Source organism: Pinus tabuliformis, chromosome 6 (genome assembly GCF_031772625.1).
Source record: "Pinus tabuliformis cultivar Carrire ecotype Pingquan chromosome 6, CPIR1, whole genome shotgun sequence".
NCBI classification, from domain to species: domain Eukaryota; kingdom Viridiplantae; phylum Streptophyta; class Pinopsida; order Pinales; family Pinaceae; genus Pinus; species Pinus tabuliformis.
In genome coordinates, this window is record NC_142292.1 from 231,359,660 (window position 1) to 231,384,134 (window position 24,475).

The following is a 24,475-nucleotide window of genomic DNA, read 5'->3' on the forward strand; positions in this document are numbered from 1 at the left end:
GTCTTAGTGGGACTAGCAGCTCTGAATAGACACTAGATCTCCTGATAACAAAATGGCGACTCCGTTGGGGATCGATTAGTTTGATTTCTTGTCTCTATTTTTTTGATTCATAAACCACAAACGGAGCCTGAAGTTAAGCCAGCTAGCCTTTGAATTGCATTTGCTATGCAAGTGAAAAGTAGATCAATGCTGCTTCAGTCAATCTCTGGGTTTGTTTATGAACTGAAGAATTGACTTGCAAACATCCTAAGTGCCCTAGAGGTAGCTTGAGTAACCTCATTAGATCAGCCCCTGTACTTTGTAGTTACTGAATATCATTTGCTCGGCCTAAATCCATGAACTAAGCTGCAAACTGTGACCAAAAACCAAGTTAAAGTCTCATCCCTAGAGCATCACACCATCTCTTCTTGGCAATCTAGATGCATCACACCTCCCATGTGCAGTAGGTGGGATGCATCCCTGTTTCCCTGTGCTACAGGTGTGATGATCAGACAAGACTAGATCTACCTCCAGATTTTGGTTTTTTGTTCACTCTCTCTAGCTTTATTCAGGAATTTTTCTATCTGTGATCAGTAGACCACTATTAAAACCCCCTTTCTTTACATCATCCAACCTCCATTGTACAAAGATTTGTGAATGTTTTTATGTATTTTTTGCCATTCACAGTTCTCATTTACAAAATAGTAGCTTAATCAAACTGTTGTCTTTTGATTTGAAAGTGTCGCAAGTGTCGTTTTCAGTCAAAGAAAAGAATACTTCTCTTTTTGATAGTCGATTACATTGTTACTCTTGTATTTGATCTGAATTTATAAGTATTTCAAGTGTCAAAAGCAGTTTTTAATTCAAAATCGCAAAGTGTTGTCTTGCCTTCCTGTCATTTTTTGAAAAGAAAACTGTTAGTACTGTCGCTTTGAAAGAAGGAATAATTCAGATTTGTACCTAGCATTCTTTTTGTCATTTACACATTAAGAAAGTGGAAAACAAATACATGCGCGTGCATTTGCATTTAGACTACTTGTTGATTTTGATTTAGGACAATGCATCTAGTGTGTGCTCTCTGCTCTATGTTGAAAGGATTTTATTTCTCTTTCCTTAGTAGCTAAGATTTTCATTGCAAAAAGAAGAGTAAACGACTGTTTATCATCTTAGATTGCATATTTAGGAGTTGTATATCTACATCACGCAGTGAACCTTAAAGGAAAACTTCTTAAGAAAGATCAACTGTAAAATAAATTCAATGAACATAAAAACGCTTTGGAACCTAACGCACAACATCTAGAAGTCTGGGCTAGAGATGTATTCCGGCGTCATAAAGCCTGGTAACTATCGCTTTCATCGTAGGTTGGGTGATTCCTCCTCTTTGACACGACAAGTGCCAGTACGGACTTGTGCTCCCATGTACCGTTGAGTATATATTGGGAGACCACAATAGGCTTTATCCTTTATCCTTAGGAAGCCGTGTCTGCCGCCCTATCGATCGCAATGCACTGAACACAACATTCGGGAAGATTGACTACCGTACCATAAAAAGTATTCTGTAGTTTTGCAATTGGTTTGGTAATCCCTCTATCTAGATTTCCAGAGTAGTCTCTTTCGTTCCTTTTCAGACTCCTTAAAGGAAAAGGTCCATCTGAGCACTTGTCACTTTAGGGTCATTAAAAATCAAAGGTGACTAGAGTCATATTTAGCTTTTTCTCGACTCTTAAAAATTGAAAAAGCAAGTTGTGTCAAAGCATCTAAAATTCATTTAATTCGGAATAACACTTTCCCCTCTTATTTTGAGTTGATCAAATAATCTGCAATCGTGGAAGAAAGTCAATCAAAACCCCGTCATTCACGGAGACTGACGAGTCAACCGTCTTTGACTCCAGAAACGAAACCATTTCGGGCCAAGCGAACTCGTTTAACTGGGTCAAAGTCTCCTGGTTTGTTTGAAACTTGTGTTTCAACATCCTCTGAGACTCCAGTTACTCCAACCATTTCTGGTATCCCTGCCTCTATAGAAGAAGTTCTGCAGTTACAAGAGGACATTGGAACTGATCCTAGTGTAACAGTAAACACTTCGACTCCTAAACCAGCTCCATCTAGAGTTGATTCGGAAGGTGTTACCCCTCCGGCATCTGTCGCTGCAGAATCTATACCCTCTTCAGCACCAGAAATATTTTACGGACCTGACGGTCTGCCTCTTCCACCCGGATTGATTGCTATAGAAGATATTACGGAGGATCTCCCATCCAGTATTCCATCGTATTTTGGGACTGGGATCCACCTATATCCTTCTACTTCAGAAGTTAATATCCCTTCATCGCAAGTCCCTGTAGAATCGCTAGGAAGTATTTTGGATAGACTCGATATGTCTGGACAACCATCGACATCTAGGACTGTCTCGTTCGATACAGCAGTAGCAAAACCTCCTACCACCACTCTGACAGTGTTCGCTGGTATACCATCTGTCCCAACTAGCTCTCAATCGCTAGAAGCAGTCCACCCAGGGACTGTTTCGACAGTATGGTCTGTTCCCGTTTGTTCATCCGGAATAGTATCTGGAATCTCTTATGTTGAATCTCAACAAATTAATCCTTCACAATAATATCAATTTGGGCAGTCTAGTCTCCAAAGGCAAATCATTCCCTTGAGCACTAGATTGCTGCCATATGGATGGCACTACACCCTTTCATTGTTCCCTTTGGGAGAACAACCATATGAGAGTTCACAACCAAATTCAGGTCAAATTGGAATAACATCCAGTGGTTGGGTGCCAATACTGCCTCAACAACCAAGAGTTGTATACTCAATGCAACCGTGTCTACCTATGTCGAATATCCCCACTACACCAGCTATTGTGACAATGTCACAAGTACAGGCATTGCCTGTTGTATGCCAACCTCAAGTTTCTCAGGTTGTTGTACAACAGCCTCTTGTCTCCGCGACACAACCGCAATCACCAATTAGTGGCTCCCTAACTGGAGTGACTTAGGCTCATTTGGGTACTATTACCCCTCATCTTGGTCAAATGTCTAGTATTGGGCAATAGCAAATGGTTTCACAACCATGGCTGGTGCAACATCAACAACCGCAATTCCAACAAGCTTACCAAGGACCTGAGCAACAAAACTTTGCAGGTAATGGGCAGCTGTATATTCAAAATGGTTATCACCAATCGTCTCAAATTGGTTATGCCCAACCACCTTATCAAAGTTATCAACATCAAATACATTATGTTGGTATGCAAAGACCCACTGCTCAGGCGATCCCATCTTATCCTGGGTACGCTTCGCCGAACCTGAATCAACAGTTGCCCTTCATGGCGACTCTAGAGTTACCAGATCTAAATCGGCTAACAAACGATCCAATCGCTTATGCCCCTTGGTGGCTGGCGATTCCTCATAAACTTCTGTCAGATATTCCTAAATTTAATGGAAATCTAGGTGAAGACCCGTCGAATCATGTGATGACCTTTCATCTGTGGTGTTCATCCAACACTCTCAATGATGATTCAATTCGGCTTCGCCTTTTTCAGTGAACGTTAACTGGTCCGGTAGCAAAATAGTACATTGAATTATCTAGAGCTTCATTTGATAACTTTAGCGCCCTTGCCACAACATTTTTAACCCATTTTCAATTACCAATAAGGTATGAAATAGGAACAGAGCTTCTTACCAATTTCAAGCAAACGACAGCCACTCACATATTTGATCATATTCATGAATGGCGACGTCATCGTAGAACGGTAAAAACATATGTCCCTGATCAGCTACTAGCTGAATGGTTTATTAAGTCTTTGTTACCTTCTATAACAGAAGATGTGGCAAAGGGAGGGGTCGTCACTAAAGAGTAGGTCATTTCTCGTGCGCAATATCTAGACTTGATCTACACTCAGTCTGGCACGCTCTATGACAAAATCCCTGATGCTCCGAGACCAAAATTTTCTGTTCCTCCTCCTCCTAAATCAAACAAAGACTCTCATGCCGGCAATGGCGTGATAGGCACGACAAGCACGAAATCGACAAAGGCTGCATCCAAGAAAGCCCGTAAGGTTTCTGATCAAAATGCAAATGAAGAACTTCTTGCCTTGGAGGTTAATGCTGTGTCAACTGGCAAAGGCAAAGAACCGAAGCAACCAGAGGGCAAGAAGAAAGGGAAGAAAAAAAAGAAGAGACAAGATGATTTGTCTCCTGAAAAATCTTCTGCAAACCCTTCTAGGCAAAGGAAACCTACTCAGCCATGCCTCATATGCGATGAGGATCATTGGACGAGAGATTGTCCATATAAAGCTGAAGTTAAGAAATTCTTTAAGAATTCAAAAACCTCAACAGTATTGACTGATCCGTTTCCAAACCCAGGAACCAATCTGGTTGCTAGTGACAATGCTTCCCCATCCCAAGTCCTTATGCTATCCATTTCGAAACAACAAAATGATGCTTTGATATCGACAAGGAATAAAGATTATGGGAATCCACAGCTGTCAAACAACAAGGCTACTAATCAACCTAGTAGTTCGACAACAACTTCGACTGAAGTTGTGCCACCCATCATTCATGAGCTAACGATAAAGCCACCAAAGGGAGTTGTACACAAATCGACATTTAATCCTCATGCCAGAGTGACACAAAATTATAATATAGTAGAGGACCTAGCCCAATCGCCATCCGCTATGTCGACACTTGAGGTACTGCAAAATTGCCCCTCCCAAAAGAAAGCTTTATTATCAGCAATAGGTGGGATTGACCAAGTGGATTCCAATCTTGTGGCCTTTAATCATAAAGGATATGACCCGTAGTTACCAGCTCAGCTCGCTTTCCTCATTCAAGTGAAAGCCCTCAACAAAACTGTTCATCGAACAATTATTGATGAGGGGGCATCTACATGTATTATGTCAATGAGTTGCTGGAAAAATTTAGGCTCACCACCCTTGTCACGATCGTTGACGACGTTAAAAGCATTTGATGGACGAACATACACTCCATACAAGATTTTAAGTAACTTGCAAGTCGAACTAGGGGGAAAAACAGTAGAAATTGACGTTGAAGTTATCGATGGAAACCTCGATTACAATATCCTACTAGGAAGGCCCTGGATTTATTTTATGGTTGTAGTTGCGTCAACATACTTTAGAAAGATTACATTTCCTTTTCAAGGAGGAATTACAATCGTTGATCGACAAATCTTCCTCCCCAACAGTTCACGAGTTACGGGAAGCATCCCAATGATCCATGGAAGCTCTTAGTCGCTTCAAAATATCGGAGTAGGCCTACTAAAAGACCCTACATTGATGGGTACTTTTGCCCTATCGCCTCCAAACAATCTAGCGGAAGTGGCCACGGTGGGAACCTGCAATATGATATCTTCTATATCTAAAAGATTCAGAAGATTCTTGAACATTTTGACAGCATGGATCATCGCCATTTTAGAAATATTGTAGCAATCAATTTTCTTGGCCTGGGGGGCAAACCCAAATCAATGCTCATCGAGTGGTTGGATAGATAGGTCTAAGGAATATGGCACCTCTTCAGATCCTTGGTCGCATGTACATTCTACAGACGAAGTAATCATTCAGTCAATGATGATAGGAGAGGCACCGTGGGAAGATTACCACCATCGTTCCCATCTTCTGGATCACCATGAAGATTATTCCATCAACCTTAATCATCCTTCAGCTTTTGATTTTCTATCAAATACTGTAAATACGGTGGATTATGAGGATAGTTCTTTTACTGTGTCAACCTCATTAAAAAATGAAACAAATCCATTTCCAAATCGAGTCTTTGATTACGATCTCGTAAAATCCAAGTCGAGTCTTTCTAAGATTTCGAAGGTAAACCTTCATTCCAACCACCGCGTTGAATGCAATGAAGCTTGGGGGGCATGCACCTCGATTTGCGTCATTATGTTGGGGGTATGCAAACTTATAACAAGCATAGTTTCTCGTTTCAAGCTTGTGTAAACATGAAACCGAATCCAAGCATATGTTGTCGCATGGTTCAAGCTCACTAAAAAATGAACCAGGCCATGAGCAGTTTTATGCGAAGTTCAAGCCCGTTGAAAAATAAACCTAGCAACAAGCAGTTTTACGCAAAGTTCAAGCTCGTTAAAAATTAAACCTAGCAATGAGCATATGTTCCACCATAGTTTAAGCTCATTAAAAAATGAACCCACCTCCGATAAATAACCATTGCGAATGCATTATCATCAGCTTTTGAGCCTTGGTCGTGTTCTTACCATCACCTCCACTCTGTTTTAGCCGATCATTCGCCTACATTTGATTGTTTACCCCTTTTGAGGAACAACTGCGACGAGTGATCCGGTTATCCACCTTCTTAACACTGTTGTGATTAGAAAGTTCTAACCCTCACCTGGAACCAGCTGCTACCCGAAATATCACTCGTTCCTAAAAAACGAGTCTCCTTTAAGCTCTTTTCATCTGACTCGTAAAATATGAAAAGATTGCCGAGCAATTGGTCTCTCTAGCTCGTTAAAGTGATTGGAAGTGCCATCCCTCCTCTAGATTTTAATCTTTTTGGCCCTGAGGGATTATTACATAAAAAGATCAAGCGTTTGTCTTGTTCGGCTTGTTAAAACTATCGAAAATTCATCCCTTTCGCATTGTTTTATACTTTTTCGGACTTAAGGGATTATACTACAAAAAAGGAATATTGGAGTTTCCTTTCCATATTTTTTCAGACTCTCTAAAATTGAAAAGGACCGAGTTATCCTTGTCGTTAAACTGGATCATCTCACTTGCTCCATGGCCAGGGTGCAATGCATCTCACCTTGTACACACGGGAGGTGCGATGCATACTGAAAAGGCCTTCTGTAGGGTGTGATGAGCGAGAATAGACAAATGGCAGAGATAGTTTGCTAAGTAGATGATCAAGGAATGTTTTAGAAACTTCTCATATGACACTTGCCTCTCAGAATTCGCCCAAGGATGAGTAAGAGATCAATAAAATCTCCAAGTGGAACCAAGAAATATCAGTGGAATGACACTAATCAAAAACCTAGAGCTGACTCACACCTCTGCAAATATCTATATATGGATCCCTCATCTTAGAGATCTAGAGGCTGAAGGTTGGAATTTGGTAATTTGCAAAGAGGTGCTGCTGGTTTCTCTTTGAAGACATTGTTGGGTGATCTTGCTTTGTGTGAGGTGAAGAGGGCTTTCAAGCTGGAAGGATGGTGTTGGGTCAAACCAAGTGGTTGTAATCCTCTCTTCTACTACTTTTACTAATAAAGCTATTTGAGTTTTCCTCCATATTCTTGTGTATCTCTAAATATTGTGTTGATATATGCATTTGTATGGTCAATATATATCTGATCCTATATTGTTTACAGTGAAAGATCTCTATGCTTTGATGGTATTATGCTGTTGTGAATCTACAGGTGTTCTTTGAAGCGGGACAAGTAAGGAAGCAATGGCGAGATTCTATCAAAGGGGAAAGGAAACAAGCAAGGAGCCAAGCGGAAGACTGAGGTTGGTACTCTCTGCTTCTTTCTCATCTCTCTCTCGTAAAGGAAAAACAAGTGACTTTAATCTGTTTGTTTCTAAGATAGCTACCCATCTTAGTGGGACTAGCAGCTCTGAATAGACACTAGATTTCCCGATAACATGAACCCGGGAACTACTCCGAGCAAACCTCGTGACATATCGTTACACTGCGCTATAGGTTCTTAACATGTTATGGTAACAATATATATTTAAAGTTTAATTTAAATGCACGTGGGGGTTAGGAGGGCTAGCCCATGGGCCAGCCCTCCCATGTGATCATCACACATAACAGTTAAGAAGACAGTCACCATAACTGCTCGGGTATTGTGCTAACCATCACCAAGTGTCCACCATTGTGGAGACCACCATCATTAAGGCTAACAGTTAGCCATTAAAATGCGGATTAAGCACTAATCCGACTTATCGCTAATTAATCGCATTTAACATTTAATTGAACTCGAGTTTAATTCGACGACACTTTTGGCGGACCCTCCTTTTTCGGCGGCAACTCCAGTTTAGTGGAGTTAAATGGAGTTCCTCCAGTTTTAGAGGAGGTTTTCTAGGGAAAACAATTTTGACAATAACTGGAGAAAAATTCGACCAAATTGAAATCAGGAAAAGATGTTCCTAGCTGATTTGGGCATTCTGAACACCTTAAAGTAGGAGCAGTAGATCATTGTAAATAGAATTTTTTCCATTATTGAGCTAATATAGAGGCCCAAGCCATGGAAGCTGGACCAAGGAGATGTAGCCCAGGAGGGGTGAAATCCTTCATTAAAACATTGTGTTAAGTGTTCAAATTGATGGTTTGTTGTACATTTGATTGTTGTTGTTCAACACTTGTTTTCCATGTTATTTTGCTCATGAACTTAAAATAAAACTTGATAAAATTTACCTGTTTACATTCACAAACACCATAAGGGAACCTATGCACATGAAGCAATTGACAAGCTTTTGTTTATAAATTTGAAGTTGAAATTAACATAGCAAAAGGTTATTTGCTTGATTACTTGAGTTTTGTGCAAGTAGGGTTTTAATGGTTGCAAATTTGTGATGCTTACAAGGTTAAAGTTACAGAGAGGAGAAGGGAAACTATTGGTTGCAACTCTTGAGGTAATCCCTCAAAGAAGGAGAGCCACAAGGCCATAATCTCCACCCAAATTTCCAATCCCAGCTGCACTTGAAGCACTTCAAGTTTTACCTTCAATTGAGATTGAGGAGGTACAAGCAGTACCAGAAGCTGAGCTTGAATCCAAAGCCATCATGTCTAGAGCAAGAGAGATTGAAGGTCTTTCAGAACAGGAAGCATTCAAGAAATTTTTCTATGATTTAACTGACATGGTTAGAGTCCTCTATGAGAGAGGAATACTAGAATGGTTGGAGGGAGTTCTAAGACTCCACATGAAGAGGGAAGCTCAGGAAATAAAAAAGATGAAAAGAAGGATTCAAAGGGTAATGGAGGAAATCCTCCTCTACCTCCACCATCTTCATCATCTTCATCATCCTCAACATCTCAAACAACATCATCTTCCACTTCCACCACAAAAATTGTTCATACTCATTCAAAAACCCCAAAGGAAAAAACTCCCTAACTAGAATTGGACATTAAGTTTGAACTTCCCATGTATAATGGTGAGGTGAATGCAGAAAAGTTAGACAATTGGATTCGACAATTGGAGGTTTATTGCAAAATTCAGAACCTTCAAGAAGATGACATAAAGATCTAGTTGGCTTCATTAAGGCTAGAAGGAGCAACATTAGTTTGGTGGGAAGAAAAGACTCAAGAGGAAATAAGAATTCATGGTAAGATATCCATTTCTTGGGTTGAATTTGTTTCTGCAATTAAAAGAAAGTTTTATCCTTTAGCCTATATGAAAAATGCCATAATGAGTTGGCAAAATTTTAGGCAACTCAAGGGCCAACCAATTCAAGACTATACCTAGGAGTTTAGAAAGAGGGCTTTGTTTTTAGGAGTAAACTTGAATTCCCAAGATACACTGTTGCAATATATTGGGGGTTTACATTCCTATTTAAAACATACTATCCTTATGTTCAATCCAAGTAATTTGGATGAGGTATGTGTGCAAGCCATGCACCTTGAAGTAAGGGGAAAGAACATTCAGGAAGAGGGTAGTAAGAAGAAGCCATTTAAGGGTAAGGAGAAATAGAAGGGAGGAAAATGGAAGAGAAAGAAGAATACAAGTGTGAAGAAAGAAGGGGAGAAAACTATATGCCAAAATTGTTCCAAATATGGGCATGATGAAACCCATTGTTGGAAATTACATCCCGAACTAAGGCCTAAGAAACCAAACAATAAGGGAAAACAAAAGACGACGCTACCCCACAACATGATCTTGGATCATATTCTAGTGATGTGACTAAGATTTCAACCATTGTCACAAAAGGAAAAGACGTTGTTGCAAGCACTAGTTCCTCACATAGTCACAAGAACACTCCAAATGAAGAATCAAGAATAGAATTGTTCCATGTAAGGGTAATTTCAAATCATACAAAGATTGATGCATTATTTGATAGTGGGTCACAATCAAACTTAATTTCAGAAGACTTGGTCAAAAGTATTAACCTTGACACTGTACCTCATCATAAGCCATATCCATTGGGTTGGATAGTCAATAATGCAAATTTATAGGTTACAAGGAAATGCTTATTCAAGTTTGCCATTATTGAAAAGCTTATTGATGAAGTTGAGTTAGATATAGTTCCTCTTGACATCTCAGGAATAATTTTGGGTAGCCCATATTTGTATGATAGGAAAGCAATATTTTATCGCCAAGAGAACAAATACTTATTGCTTAATAATGGGGTGTGTTAGAGTCGGTCTAGTAGCCCTCCATCAGCGATCAAAACTCTTTGCATTTGCATAAGTAGGTGTCTCATCAGTGTCATTTCATTGCATTCCATTAGGCATGCCATAAGCCTGATGGAGGAGCTAGTGTCTTTATTCCCCTCTTGGCACTGCTGGATCAAGTTGTTTCAGTCAATAAACTCTTTCAAGGTTTCTTGTCTTGTCTTGAGGTCAAAAGTCCTAGGTCTAGGGTTTAGGTCCAATTTGTCTTTGAGGTCATGTCTTTAAAAGTCAATAAATGCCCAGCAGGCCAGAGGGAGGACTATCAAAGTTTTTCTTCAAAAGATCTCATCTTTTGCAGCTAAATTTTACCTTGGATTTAAAAACCCTGTTTTTAAAGACAAGGTCATTTTTTCATATTTGTAAAAAGTTGTAAAAATTCAAAATTCTTCGAAAGTCAGCATGCAGCCCTGGTCCCCTTTGCCAAGATTCCTCAGAAGCTATCCCTGCAAAAATTTTCAAGAAAAAACATCAGTTCAACCAATTTCAGGACAAAAAGAAACCATAAAGTCAGCAGCATTTAAATTTTGAAAAAGTGTCAAGTTAAAAACATTAGAAAGAGGGTTTGAGGGGAAATTAATTTAAATCAAGCCTATAAAGCCCCTCTCTCCCCTCATTTGATCATCATTTGCCTCAAAGCCATTGTGAAGAGCGATTTGGAGAGAAATTGAGTGAAATTGTGGACAGAGCCTGCGCGCGACCTGTCAAGACCTGCGCGCAACCTGTTGGGCAAGCGCGACCTGTCAGGGGGGTCTTACCAGTTGGGAAAATACACTGGCGCGACCTGTCAGCACCTGCGCGCGACCTGTTGGGAATTCATCCACAAAAAATCGCCAGTAAACTGCCAAACGACCCCAAAATTTTTCAAGATTGCAGGTAGGCCTCTGATCATCAAAGTATTTTGCTTGATAAAGAAAAATGAGCATGGGAAATGTGTTTTAATGCCATCAAGTTGAAATGAGAGGTTCATGTATATTTGCTTTAAAAATGTCAAAATGCAAGTAGAGATAGGGTTTTGTTTTGCTGCTCTCAAGGTCATCCCTTTCATTCCCATTTTTTCCCCCACATCCCAACCATCTCCCTTATCATTTTTACCTAATCTCCCTACCAAAAAATATCAAAGGCCCAACACCCTACCCATATCCCTAAAATCCAATAATATAACCTTAAACCCTACTTCCCATAAAATCCTTGCAAATGATAATGGTATGATGTTGTATATGTCATGATTCCTTCCCTTAATTCCCTTTTTCATGTATTTTCCCTAATTCCCCTTAGAAGTCTCCCTTCCCTAACATCTCCCTTGTGTTATTTGTCCCCTTGAAGCAGCATTTCAAACAGGGAAAAACAGCAGGTCATTTGAGCAGAAGCAGCAGTACATTTCAGCCACTTTGCTCTTGAAACCATGTCAGAAACCGAAACCGACTATGAGCAAAGTGATGACCGTGAGTCAACACCAGAAGTTGAGATACAAAGGAGGCCTCACAGGGGTGGTAAGAGTGGTCACCATCTGAGAGAGGAGCCCACCTCTTTGACCTATTTGCAGGCTTGTCCACTTGCAGTTACATGTTTCCGCTACCTCTCATGTTATGAATTTTGCCAGAGGATTTCTCAAATTCAGCACCATAGGGAATTGGCCCGCTTGTTTGTTTTGCATCTGCATGATGGGCATGAAAATCTTGCAGGGGTGGATTTTATATTGTCATCTGAAATTATTGCTCAAGCAACAGGGATACCCAATGTGGGAGAAGAGTGGAACAAGCGCAAACTGTTGGACAGATTTCAGTATGAGCCCTACATTAAACCTGCCTACATGAGGTATATAACTGGTATGTTTCCCTTCAAATTTTTGAGGGATGAGTATGCTCCCTTGATGAGGCTCATCATGCGCTATTTCACTTGTGAGGGCAGATTTGCATATTTGTATTCGTACCATATTCGCTTGTTGATGCATTTCACACGGGTACAGATGATGAACATACCATTTTTCATGTGCCGGAATATTGAGAAGATGGTGCCCTTGGTGCAGAGAAGGAGCCTAGCATAGCAACACATGAGCATCTATCATTATGGTTTGATCCAGCTTGTGGTCATGCATCAGTTGGCTCAGCAGGGTATCCCATGGGAGGATTTTATCTCTCGAGATTTTTTCACAGCATCAGCATCATCACCCCCTGAGGTTGTTCATGAGGAGGGAGGGCCTTCACAGCAGCATGATATTCCTGAGACTAGACATGTCAGCTCCCCTCCATTGGTCACATATCAGAGAGGCCACAGGGCCTTATTTTCATCAGCTAGGCGAGTATTTTCTCCACACCAGGTGGAAGGGGTCTCGCCTTCTTCATCAGCACCATGAGTGTTATCTCCACACCAGGTGGAAGGGGCCTCATCTCCGACAGCAGCACAGGTACCAGAGAGAGGCAAGCAGCCCAAGATTGATGAGGGGCCATCAGGTGTTCCAGGCATAGAGGTTGTTGACCTTGATATCAGTTCTCCTAGCCTAGAGTCAAAGGAGATCATTCAGCACCTAAGGGCTGAAAATGATTCATTACAACAAAGATTGGAAATGGAAAATTCGACAATCACCTACTTGGAGCAGCGCAACAAGCAACTTGAAGAGGAGCATACTCTTGATGAGTTGCGGAGGATCCATGAAGACCGCAACTTGGCGCACAAAAGACCCGGTGACTTAGTACCCGTTGAGCGAGAGGCTATGCTTCTCCGGGTCAATGCTCATTTGGAGAGGTTGCTGGCCAAGGCCAACAAAGATAAGGACCTGCTCCGGAACATGAAAAACCATTATTGGGCCCGAATGCACGTATGCAAGGCGAAAATGAAGGTGATCCAAGGGCGGTTGGCCAAGGCACTAAAACGACGGAAAAGGTCCGATCCCCTCCACATCTTCGCTGAGGCTTCCTTGAAGGAGCATGATACTAAATGACTTAACTTCGGCACAAATTTCAAAAAATTTTGAGCATTTTTGGTCACTTGTGAATTTTTGGGCAAAAAACAGGTTTTCTCCACCAACACGTCGCGCGCTGCGTGCAACCTATTCGATGGGCAACTCTATTTCGGGAAAACTCAGCATTTTTGGATTTTTCATGCAAAGATACGCCTGCTCAGCAATTACCAAGAGATTTCATCAAGTTTTGAGCCTCCAGAAGGTCAAAAAACATGCAAAAAATGACTTTCTGCCACCTTTTTGACACACAAGAAGCAGTCTTGGGAGATTGCAATTTTGGAGGGGCAAATGGCCACCAAATTCAGAAATTCCACTTGGATTGGAAAGTAGACATCTAGACCTTTCCAACAAGCCCACTTTTGCCTCATTTGGACACCTGGAAGTGTCTCAAAAACAGCTCCAAAGGCGCGCGACCTGTTGGGCAGTTTTCACAGAAATTCACCTACAGCTCAGCAAAACGCAGTTTTGACTAGATTTGACTTTTTGGAGTAGATTTTGATCCTCATTGTTGTAAATGATGTAATTTTATGATATTTTGACACTTATTTATCTCTTCTAGAAGATCCATTCATGAGATAGGCAAAAATTTAATGAATGAATTGGTTTCCTAGTTTATAGAGGCAAGTTGTTTTGACTGCCTAGTTTTTAGTGCTCAGTTTAGAATTGGTTGAAACAACTCCTAGGATAGTGAGCTCGACCCCTAGAGGCAAGGAAAGATGTTAGATTGCTTATATTATGTACTTTCTTGGTCATTTTCATGGTTGGACTCTTGAGGGAGAAAGCTCTATTGTATTACTCATTGTATCTCTGCAGTTTTGGCAAAGGAAGAAAGACCAGGGTTTTGTAGTCCTTTTTGGGATTCCTGTGGTTACATGTATTGATGGTGTGTTTCTCTTTGTACTTTTAAGTTTGTTATGTGAATCATCTTCTTACTTTTCCTTCTGAAAATTAGGCAAATGAAGTGTTAAAGTAGAATTCATGATTGTCATGCTCTGCTTTTAAGTTTGCTTAATATTTATGTTTTCATCTGTCTAAAGAGAACTCTTGAAGGTTTCTTGCTCTCTTTAGCTCCTCACCGATCATTCCTATCCATTCACTTAATTCAAAGGCATCAGTACAGTCTCCTACCTTGCCCCAAAGAACCCCCTGCAAAAAACTGTGTCCAATCCCCGCACCCAAAATTGCCTTTCCCCAATTTTCCACCAAAACCCTAAAATTCCCAAATCAAACCTTTATATTAGTTTACTAGCCTAAAATCAGTGTTCTTTATTGGTTATCTCTGCCCGTTGAAGATCTTTTCCAAGATAGACCGGAGAGAGCCCTCTCCTGCCCCGTAGGGCTAGCTACGAGGCTAAGTGGTTTGATGTTGCCTTGGAGTTTACCTTTTTCAGCCTGAGGTGAAATTTCAAGCACTAACAGGGTGGAGTATATTGTGAGAGCCCATCGCAAAAAGTTAAACATTTCTTTGGTTAATGCAGGGCAGATGAAGAGACTAGTAAATGCAAGTAAAAATATTGTGCTTCTCATGATCAAGAAAAAGAATGATATTGATTATGAATCTTTTGAAGGTTGTGATGACAAATTGAAATCTGATTTGTTTGATGTGGTAAGAAAGCATGGAAAGATGTTTCAGGAACCAAAGGGGTTACCTCCCAAGAGGGGAAGTTAGCATGAGATACAACTGCAGTAGGATGTTCCACTTCCAAACATTGGCATGTACCGCATGTAGATTATGGAGAGAATGGAAATCAAGAAGCAAATTCAAGAATTGCTGAACAAAGGTATTATACACCCATCTACTTCGCCATGTGGTTCACCCATTGTCTTAGTGCCAAAGAAGGACAGGACTTGGCGCATGTGTGTGGATTTCCGTGCACTAAACAAAATCACGGTAAAGAATCGTTATCCACTCCCAAAAATTGATGATTTGCTTGATCAGTTGAGGTATGCAAAGTATTTCATTAAGTTATACTTAAAATTTTTTTATCATCAAGTTAGAATAGCTGAAGAGGACATTTGGAAAACTGCATTTAAAACTAAACAAGGATTGTTTGAGTGGCTTGTTATGCTTTTCGGTCTTACAAATGCTCCAGCTACTTTCATGAGAGTTATGAATGATGTATTGAGACCATTTATAGATGACTTTGTCATTGTTTACTTAGATGATATTCTCATATTCAGCAAATCCAGAGATGAAAAAGTCATGCATGTGAACAAATTACTTGATGTCTTAAGAAAAGAACATTTGTTTTTAAAGATGTCGAAGTGTGAATTTGGCAAGATTTCTTTAGTGTATTTGGGACACATTTTTGGGGGAGGTGTGCTGAAGATAGACCCCTCTAAGGTTGAGGTCATTCTAAATTGGCCCAAGCCCAATACAGTTACAGAGGTAAGAAGCTTTCTAGGGGCATCACAGTATTGGAGAAAAATTATTGCTAATTTTTCTTCCATTGTAGCTCCATTACATGCATTTACTAGTGTCAAGAAAGTCTTCCTTTGGGGAGATGTACAATAGAAATCATTTGATTCTTTAAAGAAAAAGATCAGTTCAACACTGGTATTAGCTCTTCTGGATCTTAGACAACCATTTGAGATTCAAATGGATGCTAGTGATTACACCATGGGAGTAGTTCTTATGCAAAATGGTAAGACCATTTCATTTCATTCTGAAAATTTTAATGGAGCTGTGACTAACTATCCCACTTATGACAAAGAAATTTATGCATTGGTACAAAGTGTCAAAAAATGGAAACACTACTTGATGGGGAAGGATATCATTATCCATACCGACCATCAACCATTGCAATACTTACAGTCACAATGAAAGTTGCAACAATCATGACACTTTAGATGGATGGGTTTTCTACAACAATTTCATTTGGCTATCAAATACAAAAAGGGAGTCTACAATAAGGTAGCTGATATGCTTTCTAGGCATATTGTAAATTCATCTATTATACTCGAGCACAATTCTGTTTTGCATGAAAATTACGCTGAGCAATATGCATATGATAATGACTTTTGAGATGTGTATGCAAGCTTGAGGAAGGGAAACCAAATTGAAGAGTTAGATTACCATGTACATAAGAATTTGTTGTATCGCTTGGGCAAGTTATGTATTCCACATGGAGAAAGAAACAATATCATAAGGGAGACACACACTTCATTGATTGCTAGACACTTTGGTGTAGGCAAGACAATAGCGAATCTCCAAAGGTATTGTTATTAGCCATGCATGTTTGATAATGTATCTTGTTTCATTAGAGGATGTTCTTTGTGTGCAAAAAGTAAGCCTAGCAATAGGAAACTAGGATTCTACACTCCACTTCTGGTACCTTCACATCCATGGGAGAGTATCTCAATGGGTTTTGTAGGAGGTATTCCATTGCCAAGGAAAGGTCATGATTACTTGTATGTAGTTGTAGGTAGGTTCAACAAAATGTGTATTCTAACACCATGTAAAAAGAAAATTATAGCTGAACAAATAACTCATCTTTTCTTTCAAAATATTTGGGTTCATTTTGGTCTTCCTACTTCCATTGTAAGTGATCAAGATTCTCGATTTGTTTGGAATTTTTGGTGAAATTTGTGGGACATGATGGACACTAAGTTGAAGAAGAGTACAAACTTTCATCCACAAACAGATGGACAAACCGAGGTGGTCAACAGAACAGTCATTCATCTTCTTAGAGGATATTGCAGCAAACATCCCAAGTTGTGGGATGAAGAGTTGCATTACATACAACATGCATACAACAAGGCAAAGCATTCTTTCACAGACACATCGCCGTTTGAGGCATGTTTTGGGTACTTGCCAAGATCGCCATTGGACTTCATCTTTGAGAAAGATGTCGCCATCGATGGTCATAGTGACATCGATAAGGCAAGGAAGTTCATTGAGAAAATTCAGTTGATACATCACACAGTGCACTGACAACTTGAAAGAAGTCAGAGCAGCTACAAGGCAAGGCATGACAAACACCGTGTCGACCATAAATTTCAAGTTGGAGATGAAGTTTGGTTATATATTAGCAAAGAGAGACTTCAAGGGGAAGGTAAAAAGCTTAAGCCAATCTGTTATGGTCCTTTAAAATTCTGGAAAAGATTGGTAACAATGCATTTTAGCTAGATTTGCCTCCTTATATGCAAATATGCTCTATTGTTAATGTTGAGAATTTGAGATTGTTTGAGCATCCTTTATTTGATAACAAGGAGAGCATGTTCAATTACCATCAATAGACGATTTCTCGCTAGAATATCTTGATGAACTTCAGTAGGATCTCATACTTGACAAAAGAACCAAAAACTTCGAAAAGAGGGAATGTCGAATACCTTAGAGTGGGACTCAAGGGATAAAAGCCTTCTAAAGCCATATGTTTGCATATCGAGAAGGTGAGGGAGCTATACCCTCACCCGCTGAACAATTGATAGTAGCTTTTGGGGTCGAAAAGGCTTCCAGTGGGGAGGAATGATCAAGTGCTCAGTATTTAGCTTAAAAATCAAAGTTCTCATAATCGCTCGTAACCTAAACGACCATGTTCGTCTCTGCGAAACAATCACAACGCAACTCATTTCATTGAAAACCGAGTTCGTATGAGAAAGATATCGCGTTCTGTCCGCTTTGCCAAATAGTGGAATTTAAAAAAAATGTACAGTCACTGCACAATCAGCAGTCCGTACTATTGATGTGGCAGGTGACTCTGAAAAGTCAAGTGGTCAATGGTCCAATAAGGTTTTGAGAAGTGTTGTGTTGAGGTTGGTTATCAGATGTGGTGACATGCCTTGATTTTATTGGTTTGAAGTGGACCAATGAGGAGGGGACAAGAGGCAAGTCCGGAGGCCGCCACGTGTCCCTCCCCAAAGGTCGGACTGGTCAATCGACGCACAATAAAATTTATGGTAGGCCAAGAGGGGGGGTCGAACCCGAGACCTACTTTGAGCAAACCTCGTGACATAGTGTTACACTGCGCTACAAGTTCTTGACATATTATGGTCACAATATATATTTAAAGGTTGATGTAAATGCGGTTGGGGTTAGGATGGCCATTCCATGGGCCAGTCCTCCCATGTGATCACCACACATAACCGTCAAGTAGACAGTCACCATAGCCGCGCGGGTATTGCACTAACCTTCACCATGTGTCCACTATTGCGAAAATCGCCAACATTAAGGCTAATGGTTAGCCATTAAAATGTGGATTAAATGCTAATCCGACTTATCTGCTAATTAATCACATTTAACATTTAATTAAACTCGAGTTTAATTTGGCGGCACTTTTGGAGGACCCTCCTTTTTCAGTGGTAACTCTAGTTTAGTGGAGTTAAATGGAGTTCCTCTAGTTTTAGAGGAGGTTTTCTAGGGAAAACAATTTTTACCATAACTGGAGCAAAATTCGACCAAGTTGAGATCAGGAAAAGGTGTTCCTTGCTTATTTGGGCATTCTAAACACATTGAAGTAGGTTTTAGGAGAAGTAGAGCATTGTAAATAGAACTTTTTCCATTATTGAGCTAATATAGAGGCCCAATCCATGGAAGCTGGACCAAGGAGATGTCGCCCAGGAGGGGTAAACTCCTTCATCAAAACACTGTGTTAAGTGTTCAAATTGATGGTTTGTTGTACATTTGATTGCTGTTGTTCAACACTTGTTTTTCATGTTATTTTTCTCATGAAATTAACATAAAACTTGATAAAATTTATCTGTTTACATTCACAAACACCATAAAGGAACCTATGAACATGAAGCAATTGACAAGCATTTGTTTATAAATCTGAAGTTGAAATTAACACAACAAAACCAACATTCAATAACAGATCATAGATGTGCGAAAAAACAATAAAATGAAGAAGTAGAAGCTCATGATCCAAAATGGGAACAAGTAAAAAAGAAAATGATTGCAAATAAACCATCTTCTTAGCCCTCTTCATTTCCTCAAATTCCCTCTCACTTAGCCCCTATTCTCTCAAATCCTCTTCCATCCCCCTCTTCTCCTTTGCCCCCTCTCATTCCTCCCCTTCATTCCTCCAACCTTCTGGTCTCTAATCCCTTTGGTCCTCTTGAAGAACCAATCATTCCCTCCTCTCCTCCTCCCTCCTCCCCTCTCCTCCCCTTCCCTCCCTTTCCCATCCCCTCCTCCCCCTTAGCCCCCCCACCCTTGCCTCTTTTGATCGAATCATTACATGGAACCAGTCTAAATATTTACTATCTTCCCTTGACCATAAAGAAAACAAGGAAGAAAGTCAAATAAAGAACTAAGAGATGAAGTTGCTAGAAAGGAGATGGTTATGGGTACTCAACAACCTATGGATTTCTTTATGGTCAAGGGAAGATAGTAAATATTTAGACTGGTTCCATGTAATGATTCGATCAAAAGAGGCAAGGGTGGGGGGGCTAAGGGGGAGGAGGGGATGGGAAAGGGAGGGAAGGGGAGGAGAGGGGAGGAGGGAGGAGGAGAGGAGGGAATGATTGGTTCTTCAAGAGGACCAAAGGGATTAGAGACCAGAAGGTTGGAGGAATGAAGGGGAGGAATGAGAGGGGGCAAAGGAGAAGAGGGGGATGGAAGAGGATTTGAGAGAATAGGGGCTAAGTGAGAGGGAATTTGAGGAAATGAAGAGGGCTAAGAAGATGGTTTATTTGCAATCATTTTCTTTTTTACTTGTTCCCATTTTGGATCATGAGCTTCTACTTCTTCATTTTATTGTTTTTTCGCAAATAAAGAACTAAGAGATGAAGTTGCTAGAAAGGAGAAAACCCCCCATACTTCCAGAGGGAAAGGCCCTTCTGTCCCCAATCAAAATAAATAATGAATTTGGTCTCTTGGAACTATTAAAAAATGGGAAGCCCACTGAAATTCAATGCAATCAAATATATAATAGAAATGGAAATTCCAGACATCCTCATGGTTCAGGAGACCAAAATAAATGAACAAGACTCAGGGAAAATTATCCAAAAAATAAGGAACTATGAAGGCTCATCTTTCCAAGCATCAGGGGCCTGGGGAGGTATCTGCACTCTTTGCAGGAAAGGAAAATGGGAATTAGTTCATCATATAAAAGAACAACATTGGATTAAATCCTATCTAGGAAATAAAATCACTAAAGAGCAATACTGCATAATAAATATCTATGCGCCAAATCATTATAGAGAGAAAGAAGTCTGTTGGAACTCTCTAAAAAAAAATCTTCCCCATGTTCAAAACAACATCATAGTTGGAGGAGACTTCAACTTAGTTTTGAATGCTGATGAGAAGTTTGGAGGTTCTTATCACGCTGATCCATCAAGGGATACCATTGATCACATTATGGAATCCTATAAACTTTTGGATATTCCCCCCAATAATGGAAAATATACATGGATCAATAAAACAATTGGAAAAGTCAACATCAAAGAAAGGTTAGATCGCATCCTAGTTCAGGACAAAATACGAAACAAATTCAGCTCAATCATTTCAAGAATAATCCATACCTCAACCTTTGACCACAAGCTAGTGGTTATCTCTCTAGGGACTCTGGGGAATTTAGGTCCAACTCCATTTCGATATTTCCCATTGTGGAACAATAGTGAGGAAGTTAAAAACATAATAGCAGAGGTCTGGTTTCAAAAGATCATAGGCTCTCCAAGTTTTGTTTGGGAAACCAAACTAAAAATCTTGAGGAAGGAAATGAAAATCTGGGCCAAGAACAACCATAAAGAAGCATAGAAAAGAAAGGAAAAGTTAATTAAAAATATGGAGACAACCCAAGAAACAAAAGAACAACAGGAAGAAGCAAAAGAAAGTCAACTCTAGGAAAATAAAATTTACTGGGAAATATATAGAGAAAATAGGGTAGAGGAAGAGGATGGAGATTAAAATCTCACAACCTCTCGCTGAAGAAAGGAAATAAAAACACGACCTTCTTTCACAACTCAACAAATATGCAGAGAATCATTAATCAAGTAGACAACATAAAGGTTGATGAAGATAGAGAAATTAGAGGACAAGAAGATTTGAAAAAGGAAGCACATAACCATTTCAAAAAGCTCCTAACAACAAACTCAACAAATTAAGAATATGATACATTTACTTAGCATATACCCAATAAAATAAGTGAAGAAATAAACCTTGAGCTCACTAAAGAAGTATATGAGAATTAGATTCATTCTGTTGTGTGGGATCTCCATCCGGACAAAGCACTAGGCCTTGATGGTTTTTCCATTGCTTTTTATCATAACAATTGGCACATAATCAAAAAAGATTTGATAAGAATGATCATGAATGTTTTCAGGAAAAACAAGTTAGGAGGATTTACAAATTCTTCTTATCTTGCTCTTGTCCCAAAAGAGGAAAGGCCCTATACTTTCAGTAGATTCCGTCTGATATCATTGTGTAATTCCTCCTACAAAATAACCACTAAAATATTAGCAAACCGAATAAAGCCTATCCTCCCCGATCTAATTTCAGAAAACCAAGGAGGATTCGTGCCCATCAGACAGATCCTTGACAATATTATGCACTCTAGTCTAATGTGGAAAGAGCAAGGTATCATTATAAAATTAGATATGGAAAACACATTCGATAGAGTAAATCTATCCTTCCTTTTAGCCATCCTCAAGAAATTTGTATTCTCAAGCGAGAAAATTGAAATAATCAAAGCTTTCATAGTAGGACCATGGATTGTTGCTCTGATCAATGGCTGGCCAAGTGAGTTTTTCCAAATTTCACGGGGTTTGAGACAAGCATGTCCCTATCTTGTTTTCTTTATATAATCATGGCAGAATCATTGAGTAGAACTCGAGAAAAGTGTAAGAGAGATCGCATATTAAGTGGCCTCTCTATCTCCCCTAGAGTCAAAAGCATCAATCACTCATTATTTGCAGATGACACTCTAGTGATGGGAGGTGCTTCTTGCATAGTGGCTAGAAGGATAAAAAACATGGTCAATAGTTTCATGGAGGTTTCAAGAGGACTCCTAAACAATAACAAATGTATAATATATGGATGGAATGCCCCTCCTCGCACTCTTCAAATAATATATGAGATTTTGGATATCCCCTTCCAAGCAAGATGGAGCCATTTCCTCTATCTCAGCCTTCCAATATCTAAAGAAAACCCGAAGACAAAATTGTGGAATAACCATATTGAGAAAATGAAAAAAAAATTCAAAATTTGGGGATGAATTGGCTCAATTTAGCAAGCAGAGTGATCCTAATAAAATCTATGCTCACAACTCTTCTAAGCTATCAATTCGCTTCTATTTTAGCTCCTTCAAGCATCCATAAGCAAATCGAGTTAATAATAAGGGGATTTCTCTAGTAAGGAGGGAAATCTGAATAAAAAAAGTTTAGTTTAGTAAAATGGGATCATGTTACCTTGCCTTATGAAAAAGGATGCCTATCCATAAGACTCCCTGCTCATTTGAACTTGTCTATAGGAGAAAAAATAGCATGGAGGTTTATCATAGGGAAGCACTGTTGGTGGAAGAAAGTCTTGGAATCTAAATATATGAATCATGCTCGATCTCTCCTTCTAGAAGAAGGCTCCTTCATTAGGCCATGCTCTCAAGTTTGGAATCTGGTCAAAAAATCCCTCCCTCTCATCAAGGAGTACTCATCTAAACTCCCTGGGAATGGTAAAGGCACTAAAGTATGGGAAGATAGAATAATGGGGAATCCTCCCCTAGCCACTCAATTAAATCTCCAAAATTTAAGAAGATGGATGAGCACAAAGGGAATTAGCACACTGGAAGATATCTCTCTTTGGAAAAATGGTAATTGGGTTGACTGGAAGATCCCCAACCTTCCTCAAAATCTCAAAACTCAATGGAACTCATTAATAATCCTTCTTAAGGGAGCTGCTCCAATTAGCCTTGATTCCCAAGATTCATTTAGATGGGACCCTAATGGAGGAGAGTATTCGGTGAAATCAGGATATCTGACCATTCAAGCACATCAAGATAAACAAGATTGGGCTCCTTGGAGAATAGTGTGGAAAACTAAAAGTTTGCCAAAGGTTAAAATATTCATTTGGACACTTCTAAAAGGAAAAGTCCTAACTGCTAAGAATCTAAAAAAAAAGGATTTTTAGGGCCTTCCAGATGTCCAATGTGCTTAATGGCTAAAGAAAGCATTCAACATATTTTTCTCGATTGCTCGTTTGCAAAAGAATGTTGGCATTTACTAGTAAGTTCCCCGGAGGTCGATCTGAATCTATCTTGACCTTTCAATGAATTCTTTACAACTTGGAAAAGGGAATACCCTTACTCTCTTAAAAAAAAATACCATCAAAGGGTACTGGAATAGTCTCCCTTCCTTCCAGTGTTGGCAATTTTGGTTAGCAAGAAATCAACAAATCTTCAATGGCCGACCTCCAATCATCAATAATGTTTTGTCAAGGACTAGGGGCTTGACATCTGAATTCCTATCTTCAAAAGGATTGAAACCAATAGACATTAATCAGATTCAATAAGAGGAGAGAAATTGGATTAGTTATGCAACTAGCAGGCCTAACTGGCCAAGCATCCCCAAATTAAATCCAAATCTTCATAATTGTAAAATAAGGCTAAAGAATGAAGAATTCATCCCATGGATGAAAAATTTAAATAGACCCTGCTGGTGAGCTCCAGTATTGTAGCAATAATGCTACAACTCCTGGGGCTTCCTGTCTCTTAATTTTATCAACCCGGTAGTTCGTACAAACTTGGAAGCGACGGTGCTGTATGCACAAGTACTAGCCCTTGTCGCAGCTGTCACTTGGTCAGCTGGCACAAGTCCGCTAGGGCTTAAGCCAACTTCTATAGGCTCACAGAAGAAGCTTTATCAATGATGGATGAAAGCTAACTCAAAGGAAGGCTACTCTACTTGACAAACTGAATCAAAAGCAATTTAAAGCATGTAAATCTATGAAACCCTAATTTAACTAGTCTATCCTCTATAATGCAAAGAATGTGGATGCAACTCTTATGAATGCTGTCATTACCTCTAACAAGTGTAAATGCATGGGTCTAAGTTACTTGCATCATGAGAAATGTGTTTTTGTGTTTTTCCTTTAGGTGTGTGGAATGAATGTGAACTTGGCCTAATTAGGGTTGATTGTGCAGGTGGGATGGAGAAGGAAGGAAAGTGTGGGATAGGTTGGGGAGGCTAGGAGAGGTTCCTAAGGATCCTTAGCACCCATCCACAGAGG